At 49.1% G+C, this 14,739-nt stretch overlaps 1 protein-coding gene across 2 annotated transcripts in view; it reads left to right on the top strand.

Annotated features, from left to right (window-relative positions):
- Positions 1-1,389: 1,389 nt before the first annotated feature.
- The window catches only part of TMOD1 (tropomodulin 1), an 85,917-nt gene continuing 72,567 nt past the window's right edge, over positions 1,390-14,739 (top strand). Inside the window, exon 1 of one of the 2 annotated variants that reach the window (XM_053568190.1) lies at positions 1,390-1,448. The gene's annotated coding sequence lies outside the window, so the exon portion shown is untranslated. Of the gene's footprint in view, positions 1,449-1,641; positions 1,884-14,739 lie in introns of those variants that run through there. The other variant, XM_053568180.1, reaches the window with a different exon arrangement.

The raw sequence follows: 14,739 nt of genomic DNA, 5'->3' as shown, positions 1-14,739 counted from the left end.
GAGTTCAGCCTTACCTGTGCTACAGTTGAGGTTAGGGATACTCTGTGATCCAGCTGTGTGTGCACTTGTACAGGAAGATTTTGGCAAAGAATGTTCACAGCAGCTTTGTTAATAGCTGAAACCTGGAAACAACCTAAATGTCCATTACTAGTAAAATTGATTTTTTACAACCCGTACATTTTATTCAATGAAAAACAATAAGAGAGAACTACAGCTGCGTGAAACATCACAGGTAAATCTCACAACACAGAGTTGACCAGATGAAGACAAACTATAGATGGAAGAGGAAAGTAAGAATGTGATTACCATAAAGGACAAGAAAATGAACATCTTTGGAAGGGAGTTGTGACCCAGCAGGGACAGGTGGGCTTCAGGGCAGCTGTCAGTGTCTCCTAAGTGGTAGTTGCACAGGTATTCACACTATAGAAAGTTAGGAAGCTGCATGTTATGTTGTACGCACATATGACACACAACTTATGTTGTATGTTCTAATTAGATTCACAACAAAAATGTTTTAAAATAATTTGAAATACTAAATCATTACTTCCTGTAAAATATATGGCACATACCCCTTGAAAAGAGCATTCTCTTACAGCTGTGAGGGTTTTATAGGAGTACATTTTCTTGAAAACAAGATTGTTTTTAATAAGTTTCTTATTAATATTCTATACACAAGGATTACTGTGTTAATTTTATTAGGGTTTACAAACCAAAAACTTCCCCATAATAATCTAAAATGAGACATCTCCCTATGTCCATACAAATTCCTTTGTATGAGACGTTTGGGTTTCATTATTTTTGTGTAGAGAGAATGGCTTTGACTGTGTGTTGAAACTACGTGTTCACGAAATGATTGTTATTAGTATTAAAGCTTCCACTCATACCAGACCCAGCTGGGCCGTGGGAAGCTGGGACAGTTCTTTGCTTCAATCAAAGGAAAAAGCACAGGAGCTGCTTGGCTGGCTTTGTTCTTTCACTTTTGAGTACTTCTGATTCTTGGAGGCTTAAATTCTAGACCCCTCCGGAATGTCAGGCTGTCCACCTTTTCCCAGATAATCCTACCTTCGCTTAAACTCTTCCTGGTACAAGTAGGGACATCGAGACCCGAACAGGGGCGGACCCGCGCTCACTTGGCTGCGGAGCCAGACTCCCCAGCGCTCCCCTCCGCAGGTGTCGCTTCCCGCCTGGGGTCAGGGCGCTGCACCCCGGCGCCCCCGAGCGGAGGGGGAGGGAAGGCGGCGGCGGGGCGGGGCGCGGTGACAGCTCGAAGCCGGGCCCGCCCCTGGCTCCCACCCCCGAGCCCACAGTGCCCGCCCGCCCGCGGCCGTCCGGGAGCTTGTCCAGCCCCACGCTTCGCTCGTCCGTCCGCCGCCCGCCCGAGCACCGCGGCCGCCGCCCGCGCTCTCCCGCCGCCCGCGCCCGCGCCGGTCCCGCCGCCCCGCGTGCCGGTAAGCCCCCCACCCCGCCTGGGGTCCCCCTCGCGCTCACGGGGCTCCCTGCCCCCGCGCCGGGGCCTCAGCCATATCTGGGCAAAATATTCAGCTGTCGCCACCGCCGCCAACAGGGACTGAGCGTGGCTCTCTCTATAAATAGCGGCCGTCTCGGGTTGCCTCCCGGCTGGGGAACCCGGATCTCGGGGTCCGCGTCCCAGCCGCCCCGCGCGCGCGGCCCTGGCCTGGACGCCCTGCGCTCTGGACCTCTTCGTCGCGTCTGTAAGCCGGAGAAGGGGTCTCCTCTCTTGAGGAGACCCGCCGATGGCCGGGGGCCGGGCGGAGCCGGCGCTCCTGTTGGCTTCGAGCGCAGCTGGCTCCACACCCACGGGGCGCTCCGCTGGGTACAGGTGCTCGCCCGGGTCGGGCCGGGGCGCGGCCTCTTCTCCTCCCGTAAGAGTCTGGGAGTGGGACCCTGGGCGGGAGGGCTCTGGTGAATGTGGAACCCGGGTTCGTGCTGCGCCAGGTTGGGGCAGGAAAAGTTTCCCAAACTGCAAGAGACAAGGTTTAAGGCGCCACGACACGCGCTCCCCGGCCAGGTGGAGCCGGAAAGAGCCTGGAGGCAGGACTCCGCCAACTCATGGGGTGGCCTTGGCAAGCCCTCTCCCTTCTCTGGGCCTCAGTTTCTCTGCTTGAAGGGGCGAGGTGTGGTTCCCGAGACTGAGGTAGGAGCCCGGGCCGGGCCGTGAGAGCCGCAGGGCGCGCTCTTGACTGCCCGCGCTCTCCCCACCTGTTCACCAGCTCCGGGCCAGGGACGCTGAGGGCACAGCTGCACATCGGAGGGGCTATGAAAATGAGAGACTGGCTGCCCCCTGAACTTGAGTCGTATCCCAGGACCCACTAGGACCCTTAGGAACAGCCTGGGCCAAGCACCCCCAGGAAGTGCACCCTGGGGGATTTATGGGCACTGCTCTGCTGCCTAAACCGCATTGCCTTGACAAAGCATGTGACCCAGACAGTTTTGATCCAATGAACCATGCAGGGCTAGGGGTTCCAGTCCAGGCACTCCTTGGTCACCGTTTCCCCACCTATACAGCAGCTATGATGTCCCCTCCAAGCTGGGCAGCACCACCACCCTCCCATACCCCTCACCCACCAATGCTACAAGTATTAATGACTCTGTATGCAGCACTTTCTATTTACTCTCTGAGACTCTTGGAGATGACCTGGCCTAAGCTCTTCCATATCCAAATCACAGAACCAAACCTTGAACCCAGGTGCTGGGCCCTCAGCACCCCAAAGGTCTTCATCTTTCTCTGGAGGTGACTGCCATTTTGTCCTTTGTGAAGGGCTGCAGAGCCCCCTTCTCAAGGGCAAACACTGCTGGCCGCCAGCTTTTCCCTTCTCTTCCCCAACCCTTCTCGCAGCTCAGGCAGGCTGTGGAGCTCTATGGGCACCTCGTCAATGCCCCTTGCCCTCTGCTAGCTAGGACTTTCCTTTGCCTGGACAATCTTGAAGTTCCATTTTTGTTTCTACTTTATATTATGTTTTCTCTAAAGCCATCTCAAGCCTTACAGATAAAACAATGAAGGAGAAATGGAACCAAATGGTAAAGTTCCCATCAATTCAAGCCATACAACCTACAGGCAGGGAGTGAAAACAAAAACACCATCACTTTGGTGTATTATCTTTAAAAAGCTAGTTTTAAAACCCCACATTTTAGAATGTCATGGGCCCTGGGGCTCCTGCCAGCATAAATGGAAAGCCAGTATCCTCTAAAAATAGCATCCGCCCCACCTTATCAGGGTCTCACACCTTGTCCCTCCTCCTGGGCAGTGCCGGTCTCCTGCAGCTCAGCAAAAACAGAAAGCACAGAGTGGGTAGTGGCAGTTCTGAGCAGCAGGAGGTGGACTGGCCTGGAGGTCAGGTCATCTGGCCCCAGCTCTGCCACCACTCAGTAATGAGGAGCTGTACAAGATGGTCTCTAGTGGACTTGGAATCAAGACACCCACCCTATGAAGAGGAGTCAGGGAAGGAATGGGGAGCAAGTGGCTTCCCAAGAGCCAAGAGAAGAGAGAGGTGGACAGTTCTCCCAAGTTGCTGCAGAGAGATGGAGAAGAGTGGGGTGGGGACTGGGAAGGGGCCATCAAAATTGGTAGAGTCATGGGTGACTTTGCAGAGTTCAAAAATGGGATATGCCCGTGACTTGGCCTGTCCGAGCCTCAGTTTCCTCCCTGTGTGATAGACACAACAATAGCACCCATTTTATATGGGCTGCCACGGGGAACAAGGGAGACAGTGCAGAAAAAGGCTCCACTCAGAGCCCGCCCATGCCTTGCAGTGATATTATTAGTGTTAATGAGAGGCAGAGGCAGGAACTCTTGGGAACTGAACAAGTAGAAACAGAGCCTAGCCTCCTTCTAAAGCTTGGATGGGAAAGGAAGGGAGCAGGAGGGTAGTAAGAACTGGGGATAGGGCAGGTGCTCCTGGGATGAGGAGTGTGATAAGAGAAGGAAAAGGAGCCAGGAGAGGGGAAGAGAGTTAAAAGAGAATCTAAGATGTGTGCCCCCAGGGCTTAACTTAATGACCTGCTGAACTCCCAGCTCCCCTGGAACCAGGCTGAGCAAAAACATAAATAAATGAATGAATGGAGTCCTGGCTCAGACCCTGCATCCCCTGCAGATGACAGTATCTGCAAAAGAGGGTGGTGAGAGGCCATCAAGGGTGGTTTGACCCTGCCCAGGGGCCTCATGACCTTGGCTTGCTTATTCCTGAAATGACATCATCTATCGATGACTCCTGCTGTGCCCAGTCATAATGGCCTTTCCAGTCAGTGTTTTGATTTTCAGTCTTACTAATGGACCAGCCAGGCTGCCAACATTTCTAAAGAGGCCAGTTCACTTTTTGCTTAAAACCAGAACACCAGATAGCTTGATTGTTGGACTGCTAGGAGCCATTATCAGTTTAAAACCACAGACCTGTTTCTAAGGGAAAACGTGAATTAGAATAGCACAATTCTGGGGGCCATTTCCTCTCTTCTGTTTTGTTTTGTGAAATGGTCTTTTGGTTAATTATGCTAGGACCTGACTCTCTTTGCGCTTAATGATAATGAGACAATGAGCTCATTGGAGTCAATCTAGGACACAATACGGAAGGTTCCCTTCTGTGTTAGGAGGTGCTGGGTCTTTGATCTGAAAAACCAAACAAACTCCAGCATTTCTTTTATTGCTCCTCAGATTTGTGAACAGGCTGGACGTTACCCCAGTAGTACGTGTGAGGGGAGAAGAGGGAGGGAGGGGGAGACAAGTCCTGTCTTACATCCCTGTCCCCGTTATCTTCTGGAGTGGCAGCCCCAGCTCCCACTCACTCTGGGATTCAAGGGTGCGGACCTCACGGTGGTTCCTAGGCCACATGGTTCCGGTACATGATGAGTCGTGACCACTGAGGTGTTTGCTCGCCACACGCAAGGAAGCCAGGGAAGCAGAACTGGCTCTTGGCCTCCCTCGGCCTTCTTCATGGATTCATCGCTTCTGCCTTTCCCTTAAATGTTGCTGCCACTCTTAACCCAAATCTCTTTCCACCCCACACCCTCTCACAATCTCATTCACTCCCATGACCCCAATCACCTCACGGTTCCCAAATTCTTGCATCCAGCCCGGGCTGCTCTGCTTAACTCTGACCATCCGTGATTCCTACCCGCCTCTTCTCCACCGCCCCATTCTTTTCCTCACCGAGTTCTGTCTTTGCTGCCTTCCTTAATTTCCCCTACATTGTCCTCACATCCACTACCACTACTGAGGACTGTGGCTCTCTCTTTGGATGATCTTGTCAGAGCCTCTTAAAAATATTGCCTCAAGTCATTTCTTCTTCCATGCTGCTGTTAAAAGGTGTTCTGAGATAGCTATGACGCTGTCAGTGTGGGATAAAGACAATTCCTAAGCATCTGTGCTCTGGCCCCAAGCTGCTTCTCTGAAGTCATCTCTAGGCACTCCAGGTCCTTCATGCCTTCTGTCATGGAGCAAGTGTGCTGGACCACCGTGCTCCAGGCCTTTCCCCTGCTGTGCCTCTTCCTGCAGGGTGGTTCTCCCCCTTTTCAACCCAGCAAACTTGTGATCATCCTTAAACTAAAGCATACCGCCTCATTGCCTCACCTGTGCTCACACAGCCCCCTGCGCCAACCTCAGAGCACCAGCCACAGTGAGTTCTAAATGGAATCACTGTCTTTGTTTCTGGCTAACTAAAAGCTCTGTGAGCATGGGGTTTCTGCTTCCCCAGTGTCCACCTGAGAGCTCAGCACCTCACATAGTACAGGTGTTTATGTTGTAATAAATGGCTGACCACTGAAGGAGTAAAAAAATACAAAAATAAACAAATGAAAGCTCTGTGACAGTCACACAATACCAGCCAGCATATGCAACCTGTTTCCCACCCTGCCGGCCATGGGCTCCATGAGGACAGAGACTACCCCATTCTGCTCCCCAGCAACTCCCAGCCCCAGTCAGCCCCATCACAGTGAGTAGCTAGTAAGTGAATCCATGATCTCATTTGAAACTCACAGTAATGCTGTGAGGGGGATGGCAGGTGTCGTTACCCCTTTTGTGATGAGATGGGGAACCCCAATAGGAATTCATTCAGTCATCCAGTTGGGTGTGTGTTCCAAAAAACTGAAGTGTTCTCCGAGGTTTGATGAACTTGAGAACCGAGAGTCCTCGTGTTGTCTGTCAGTGCTTCTCTAACTTTAATGTGCATTTGAATCCCTTGGACTCTTTTTGAAAATGCAGAGTCTAGTTCAGTAGGTATGGGGTGGGGTTTTGAGATTCTAATAAATTCTAATGGGTTTATTAGGTAATAAGTTTAATAATTCCTAATAATCTCTAATAAACATCTAATAAGTGATACCGATTCTATATCTACAAACCACCACACTTGGAACACCTAGGTGAGCGTTAGTTATCACAAAGTTTCTCCCAGCCATTCCATTAATATAGTGTTGTTGGGTTCTTTTAACTATAAATGAATTCATTTGAGCTGTCTTTCTGGTCAGCACCCTGCTGACAAGTTGGATGTCATGAGCATGGGGTGAGTGCCTGGCCAGTTCTGGAATGAAACCTGAGACACCTGGGGCGAGGAGGCATCAACACTACTCAGAAGTGTTGTAAATTTGAAGGGAAGAGGGAAGGAGACATGAAGGCAGACTTCTTCCGTGCAAAGTCAGGATTTAAAAGTTCAGACTGGATGGCAGTGTGATGTGCATTCGCTTGTGGTTCTTATACAGTATTCTACTTCCACAATTAAAAAGCTTTGACATGCTTAAAATGAACTTCCATAGGCAACATAACCAATAAAAACAGAAAAGTTGTAAAAGGCATGGCAAAAAAATCTTGATGATTAAGATCATGAAACTCTTGGAGAATCTGATTAAAGCTATGGACCATTGCCCCAGGAAAATGAATATATCCATATACACAACAGTTTGCATATCATTTCAGTGGGTGTGTGGATCCCCCTGAAGCCTATTCAAAAGCCCAGATTAAGAACACCCAACACAGGATATAAAGATAGAAAATTATGTCAGCATCCTGGCTGAAGATGGCAACTGTATTTATTTGGACACTCAAATCTGAGATGAATCCAGGCAGCCATGGAGAAAAGGGAAACAAGATGAATAGGAGGACTCTTCATGTCTGATAATGAAACGAAGAACACAAGACTTTCAGGAAAGAGAAATATTACCTTAGCCCTAATTCTCAGAATATTGTCATGATAGGACACTAGTTGGAAAGGAGTTTAACACAGTGGTTAAGAACATGGAGTCTGGATCAGTCTGCACAAGCGCAGGGAGCCCAGTAGCAACCAAGGTCAGACTCAAGGGACGCCCCTGCCTGGTCATTTTGGGGGTTCTTGAATGGCAACTCATCAATAATAAGACACAATCTATTCTTCAGTCTCATAAAACAAAATAAGAAAATAATCCAGACATGGACTCTGTCTGGAAACTACCTTTTTGGGTTCAAATCTGAGGTCTGCCAGTTGTTGGCTTTGTAATCCAAGGTGATTTTTATCCTTCTGTGCCTACTTTCCCCATCTACAAAGTGGGGTTGTTGTGGGGATAAATTAGTTATTATATGTGAAATGGTTAGCTGGCCCCTGGGACATTGTCAGCATGATGTAAAGGGGAAGGCAGCACGGAGTAGCGGCGGTGAGTACGGTCAGATTGCCTCCTAGATTCAGATCCCTGCTCCACCACTTAATAGCTCTGGGACCTTGGTCAGTGTGTTAGGTTAAATAGTGTCTCCCCAAAATTCATGTCTACCTGGAACCGCAGAATGTGCCCTTATTTGCAATTAGTGTTTTTACAGACAAAATTAGTTACGTGAAAATGAGGTCGCACTGGATTAGGCTGGTGTCCTCATAAGAGTGGACACACACCAGAAGGAAGGACCCTGGATGATGGAGTCAGATCCAAGTCATCCAGCCATGAGCCAAGGATCGTTGGGATCACCAGTCATCACAGAAGCAGGAGCGAAGCCCAGATTCCCACTCAGAGCCTCCAGAAGGAACCAGCCCTGCTGACACCTTGATTTCAGATTTCTGGTCTTCTGAATTGCGACAGAATAAATTTCTGTGGTTTTAGGCCATCCAGTTTGTGGTAATTTATTATGGCAGCCCTAGAAAACTAAAATAGGTTACTTCACCTTTCTGCTCTTCACAGTTTTTCATCTATAAAATGGGGATAAAAAAGTAGCCACTTCATTGAGTTATTACTATTACATGAAATAATTCACATACAGCTTGGCACGTGCCTGGTATGCAGTAAGTACAGAACGATGCTTGCTGTCGTAAGGTGCAGTGACATACTGGGCAACAGTGGCCTGAAGGATGGTGCTAATATTGTTCCATTGTATATACTCTAATTTATTTACCCAGTGCCTTGTTGATGAATTTTTATGTGGTTTCCAGTGTTGTTGGGTTGTTGTTGTTGTTTTCGTTTTGCTAAAATCAATTAGAACCACACAATTTGTACGTGTGTGTTTGTACAATTCAATGAGTAAACTAATAGAGTAAACTTCTAGAAGTGGAATTGCTGAGTCAAAGAATGTGTGCATTTTGATAGATCTGCCTCACATTGCCCTAAAAGTGGGTTTACCAATGTAACTTCTGTTCTGAGTGAGGATCCTGGTCTCCCCACATCTTATAAACACTAGAAATCCTTAGACTTTTTAGTCTTTGTCTGATTGATGAGAACTGATATCTCCATGTCTCAATTTGCTTTTCTATGAGTGAATTTCATTATCTATTAACATGTTGAGAAGCCGTAGGATTTCCTTGTAAGTGAATGTTTTGCCTTCTTTTCCTCTTCCCACAGTTCACTGGTCCGTTCTATTTCTTTTTCATTGTCTGTGAGGCAAATTCACCTTTTGTTCAATGTGCAACAGAAAGATTTTTGTCCAATTTGCCATTTACCTTTTGGCATTGTTCATACTAATTTTCATATTGGTTTTTCAGAAAAGATAAAAATGTGCATCATAAAGCTCAACCTTAGGTTAACACCTGCTATGAGGCAGGGGATAAAGTTCATGTTTGTAAAATGGAGAATGAGAAAAGAAGTGAACTCCATGAGCTTTTGTACAATTAACTTTCAGGGTTTTTGACTTCTAGCTAGCAATGCCAGTAATAATGCTAGGCATTCATTCACTCATTCAACAAACATATTCAGCACCTGAGAGGTGCAGAACTTTGGGTAGGATCATTTGGGTAGAGATGCTTGCTCTCACAGGGCTTTCAGGCTTAGGCGAGTGGGGGATACCCTAAGACAGCGCAGTAGCTCCCACAAAACTCTGGTGGCCTTTCCTGCTTGTATCATGATGTTTGGCTTCCTGGAACCCTCTTCAGCTGGTGTGAAAGAGGCAGAGCCTGGGAAGAGCTCAGGGTGGCTAAAGTAGGAAAGTTGCAGAGAAGGAGGGTAGGATAGGGTGTGAGGGCAGGTGGGCAGCTCAGCTTGGGCAGGAAGATGCTTGCAGAATCTTTTCCTGGACCCTGTTGCTCACAGTGATTCGTACCGTGACTCAGACACTATAATGACCCCGAGAGATGCAAAATGCAAACATACATGCATGTTCACACACAGACCTTTCTAATTTCAACCACTTGACAAATTGACTGATGTACAGACCTCCAAGACTCAGTGTGTTCTAGGAAGGGGCTTTTGGCAACTGCAGAAAGTGACAGAGTCAAACACTATGTTTAGTGTCCATGTTTTTTTAGAAGGTGCTTTCCCATATGACTAAGAGAATGAAATCAGCCAGGGAAAATAAATGCAAACGAGCCAGAAAACAAGCCTTCTAACGATAGCTGGTCTCTAAGTTCCCATCCTCCTCCATTCAGTGGCTCCAAAAATGTCGTGCATAACAGAACCAGGCTTTCAAGAGCCCTGAGTCTCAGCTCGTCCACTCCCCAACTACCTCCAGCAATCGACACATCAGACCTCTCTGGAAGATCTCATCTCGGATTCTGTCATCTCTGCCCATGATCCTGAGGCAACAGTGCTCACTGCTGACTCAGTCTAGCTTGGACAGTTATTATTGTTACAGAGTTCCTTGCATTGATCAGAAATCTGTGTCCTGGTCATCTTGCCCTCTGGGTAATCTTGCCTCCTGCCCTCTGGGGAGCCACAGACCTCTTCTGTTTCCTCTTCCCCAAACTTAGCCCATTAGAGATTTGCTGAGTGTGACCCTGTTCTTCCTGGTTCTTCAGCTGTTCTTCATGTGACACCCTGTTCGCCTTCTCTAAACTCACTCAGCACCACTGAAGAGTAAAGGCCCAATTCGTGGCACAGGTCATTCATACAGCCAATAGGCGCAGGAGATGTGCTCAGCATCATTAGTTGTGAGGAAAATACACAATGAAATGCCACTACCCACGCACCAGACGGGCTAACGTGAAAAGTACTGACAGAACCAACTGTTGGCAAGGACGTGGAGCAACTGAAACTCTCATACGTTGTTGTTGAAAAATTAAAATGCTACAATTACTTTGAAAAACTGTTTGACAATATCTATTAAAACTAAATGTATGCCTATTCTTTGACCCAGCACTTCCATGCCTGGGCATACACTCAAGAGAAGTGCTGATTTCTATAAAAGACATGTTCATAGCACTATTTGTAATTACCAAATACTTGAAATAACCTAAATTCTCGTCAAATGTAGAGTAAATGAATAAATTATGGCATATTTCATATAATGAAATATTACACATCAACGAAAAAGCACAAACTGTTCCTACACATGGCAGCGTGGATGAATCTCACAGATGCAGTGTTGAGGGAAAGAAACCAGATCCAAGAACATACCCACTATGTTTCTGTCTATTCATAATCTTCAAAAATAGTCAAAGCGAATCTGTGGTTTTAAAGGTCAGAATAGTGGTTATCTTTGAACAAGACTGCCTGGGAAAGGCTGTAAGAAAGCCTTCAGGGGGAAGGCTAGAAAGGCTCTGTGTCTTCGTCTGAGTGTTTACATGGGTGTACACAAATGGGCAAATTCAGTGAGTTGTACACTTAAGACTTGCACACTTGACTGTATATAACCTGTGCCTTTTTAAAAAAAGAAAAAGCTCACCACCACCCCCAAACAAAAGAGTGTGGCCCAGAGTTGAGCCCCAGGACAAAGTCAAGGAAGACCATCGTTCCCCTTTCTTGGGCCCTGTGCTTTTATTCAGGCAGCAGAGTTCTCACCCTGGTTTGGGGGCTAGCACATGACACTGCTGGTTTATGGGGGTAAAAGGACGATCACCAGAAAGCCCCACCTATTCCTCTTCATTGCTCAGCCACACCCTCCCATTCAGTGCTCTCACTTTGCAGAGGGATCCATGAATCTCAGAGGCACTGAGAGGCGTTCCTGAGGCTGCCATTAGTTAGAGTCAGGGCACAGCCAGGGCATGATCCCTAGTCCAAGCTCTTGCCTTTAACCAGGCTGATCTGAGATGAGGCCTCATCTACGAAGGGGGGTAATGGCCCAGAGGACCCCTCCTCCTCTGAGAGGATGTGTGTGACACTATCCAAGGGATCTCTGTGCAAGTTGTATCTTCCCAAGTTGATTGATTACAAACTGCCTGAGAGCTGGGACTCTCTTATGATTAATCATTTCTTCTGCAAAGGGGAGAGACAGAAAGAGTGTCTCTCCTGCACATAGTGGGTGCCCGAGAAATACTTACCCAGAGAATTAGGTTGTGGAAAAAGATCTTGAGAAGTACAGCGGCTTGGTCAAGGTCACACAGCAAGTCCTCAACCCAAGTCAGGACTTAAAACCAAGCTCCCTGACTCCTACTCCAGGGGTCCTGATTTTCTCCGCCATTCCAGTGTGGGACCAGTGTCCTGTAGACCCCGGGGATTAGAGATTTCAATAGGAAGTCACTAAGGAGGAAGAGGACCGTCACAGAGGGGAAAGGCTGAGTCTGTCCCTAGGGCCTTCAGCATGTGTGCCCTGGGGATAGGGCTGAGAGAAGGTTGTACACCTGTGTGGGTTCACAGACCTTGAAATTCTTCATCATTTTATCTTTGAGTTTTGTTTTTAAGTGAAGTCTGAACAGACGATGGAACATGCGCCAGGACTCAGAACCTCAGCTCGCCTTGAGTCCCACCTCCTGTGGCCGATCTGCTTCCTGGGGATGGGTTGCTGGACTCCAGCTCCCCTCCCTTTGCCATCTCCCACCGCCCGTGCCGTCCAGTCTCCCCTTCCCCACTCCTGCTCAGCTACCACTGGGGCCCACTCTGCCACCAGCGGGAAACCGCAGAGCAGGGCTTTCGCCCACCCCCGACCTGAGTGCCTAGTGTCCTGGCACCGGGTTGCAGTACCCTTGGAGATCACTCATCATGTTGCAGCCTCCATGCCAAGACACTGGGTTCTTGGATCAGAGGTGGACAAAAGGATTGCATGGGGGCAGTGGCCAGGACACTGCATATCTCGATCAGGGGTTAGCCAGATGATCGTGTTGGGGCAGTGGCCCCTGGGAAGGGAAAATGCCTGGATTGACTTCCCAATCCCCCACCAGAGCAAGGTGTGCCCGTCGGTATCTGACAGGAGAGGGAAAGTGGCAGCCAGCAGCTTCTTGTGCGTGCCGTGAGTCGGAGCACACGGGCACCTCTGTGGATCACAGCATTAAGGATAAATAAAAAACACCATGACAGATCAAGAGCAAGACCATGAGAGAAGGGAGAGACTTTATATTTTGATATCTTTAATGGCACTTTTTTTCTGCCTTTTGAACAAAGGTTCCACTGTTTTATGTCGCACTGGACCCAGGACATTGTGTATCAAATCCTACCTGGAAGAACCTTTCAGCAGGGCAGGGGGAGAAGCTGAGGCTGCCTCATGGCGGGGCTCCTTAGTGGTGGCAGGACAGCGTGGGACCTAGACCTTGGTGGCCACGGAGCTCCTCTTCTGTCTTGTGCTTGTCACCTGTCCCTCACAGGTGACAACAGGCCCTGGGAACAGGAAACTGCAGGCATAAAAGTGGCTGTTTTTTATGTGCTGCAAAGGTCTCTGCACATCGGAGGAGCAGTTATTGGCATAATTATTGCATCACATTTTATGACCTGGATCTTGGCTAAAGTGAGGATGTGAAACCCCTCAAAGTTCCATTGTCTAGTGCTTCCACACCCTGCCTGCCCACACTGCCCAGTAGAGTGCTGGTTGACTATCTTTCTCTTCTGGTCATCGGCCAGGGATAGGATCTGGCTGTCCACCTGCTCTCCACACTCTGCATCCCTGACTGGCAGCTCCGTTCCACCTGCAGGGACCATGCCTTCACTCTGAGCCAGGCCAGCACTGGAGGTTGAGGTGTGGAGATGTCTGGTTTGATGGCAGACCACACTCTGCCCAGCCTGGGGTGCAGAGAGGTGTGAGGGTCCCCCATCTCCCCCACCAGGCTGTGGGAGGAAAGGCACAGTGTCCCAGGAAGGAGGCCTGGGACCCAGGGGTGGGGACCGTGCCTTGAGGACACGTGCTCTCTCTGGCATAATGGGGAACAGTGGGAGTCATTTTCAGCTCAGGAGCAGCATGAAGATTGATTTTCACAAAGATCATTCGAAGCCGAGTTGAATGAGGACAGGAAGGTGGGAGAACTGAGGAAAAGGCCGGGTGAGGAGACTGGGGTAACAACACAGATCACAAGAGGCAGCGCCAAGAGAGGGAGAGGAGAGAGAGGTGCATGAATGTTAAAGAGATAAGACTCCAGAGACAAAGAGACTTCACTTCATGACTCCTCTCCTTTGAGGCAGCTAGAGGAGGCAAAGCCCCAGGGACAGAAAGAAATGGAAGCTGCCAGGGCTGGGGGAGGGGTGGGAGCCCTGGGGGAGTGTTCAGTGGGTGCAGAGTTTCAGCTGGGGTAGATGACTGTGTTCTGGAGATGCGTGAGGTGACGGTTGTAGAACAACGGGAATGTACTTGATGCCATCGAGCCGTACACTTGACGATGCTTAAAATGCTCAGTTATAGATGGTGTGTATTTTACCACAATTTGAAAAGCAACTATAACAATGAAAGGAGAGGCTTGTTGGTGTGAAAGGTGTGGAGGTTGGGGAGTGCGGTGGAGGGGGAGAGGCACTTAGGCAGGGCTCCGGATGGAGGGAGGGAACTGGGGCTCAGGAAGGGGTCTGGGCTGGAGAGAGGTGATCTGAGGGTCATCAGCTTATCACTGGTAACAGAACCCTCATGAGAAGAGAGGACAGCCGGCCAGGGAGAGCGTGAGAAGTTAAGGAGAGAGACGAGCAGAGGAACAGGTGAACCAAGAACAGGGTGTCATCAGGAGCCTGGGGGAGCCAGGAAGGGAGGGGGACCAGAAGAGGTGGAGCTGTCATTCTTGTTGGCCGTAAGAAGCAGGGACTCTTTCGAGGTCCCTCAAGATGAAGAGGGACACGTGGGGAGAGCTGTGGACAGAGGTCTCGCAAAGCCAACTTGCGCCGTAGTGCCCCAGGCCTGAGGGAACAGGCCCAGGCCCTTGTAGGGCTCCGTGTTCTCCATCTCCCTTCCCTTGCAGGAGGGCCTTCACTCCGGCCACGTCTCTTCCTTCACAGCCTTAGTTTCCACACTCCCTCAGCTGTCCCTGACAAGTCAGTACTGTCATGGGTGGAATTGTGTCCCTGCAAAAGCAGCACCTGTGAAAGTGACCTGTGAATATGGTAAGGTCATTAGGGAAGCCCCCGTCCAGTATGACTGGTGTCCTCATTCAAAGGGGAAATTTGGACACAGACACGTACAGAGGAAAGCCAATGTGAGGGCACAGGGGAGAAGGTATCTGCAAGCCAGGA

This window comes from Nycticebus coucang, chromosome 2 (assembly GCF_027406575.1).
Source record: "Nycticebus coucang isolate mNycCou1 chromosome 2, mNycCou1.pri, whole genome shotgun sequence".
Classification (NCBI taxonomy): Eukaryota; Metazoa; Chordata; class Mammalia; order Primates; family Lorisidae; genus Nycticebus; species Nycticebus coucang.
Note: the sequence above shows the minus strand (reverse complement) of the source record. Positions and strands in the feature narration are given on the sequence as shown.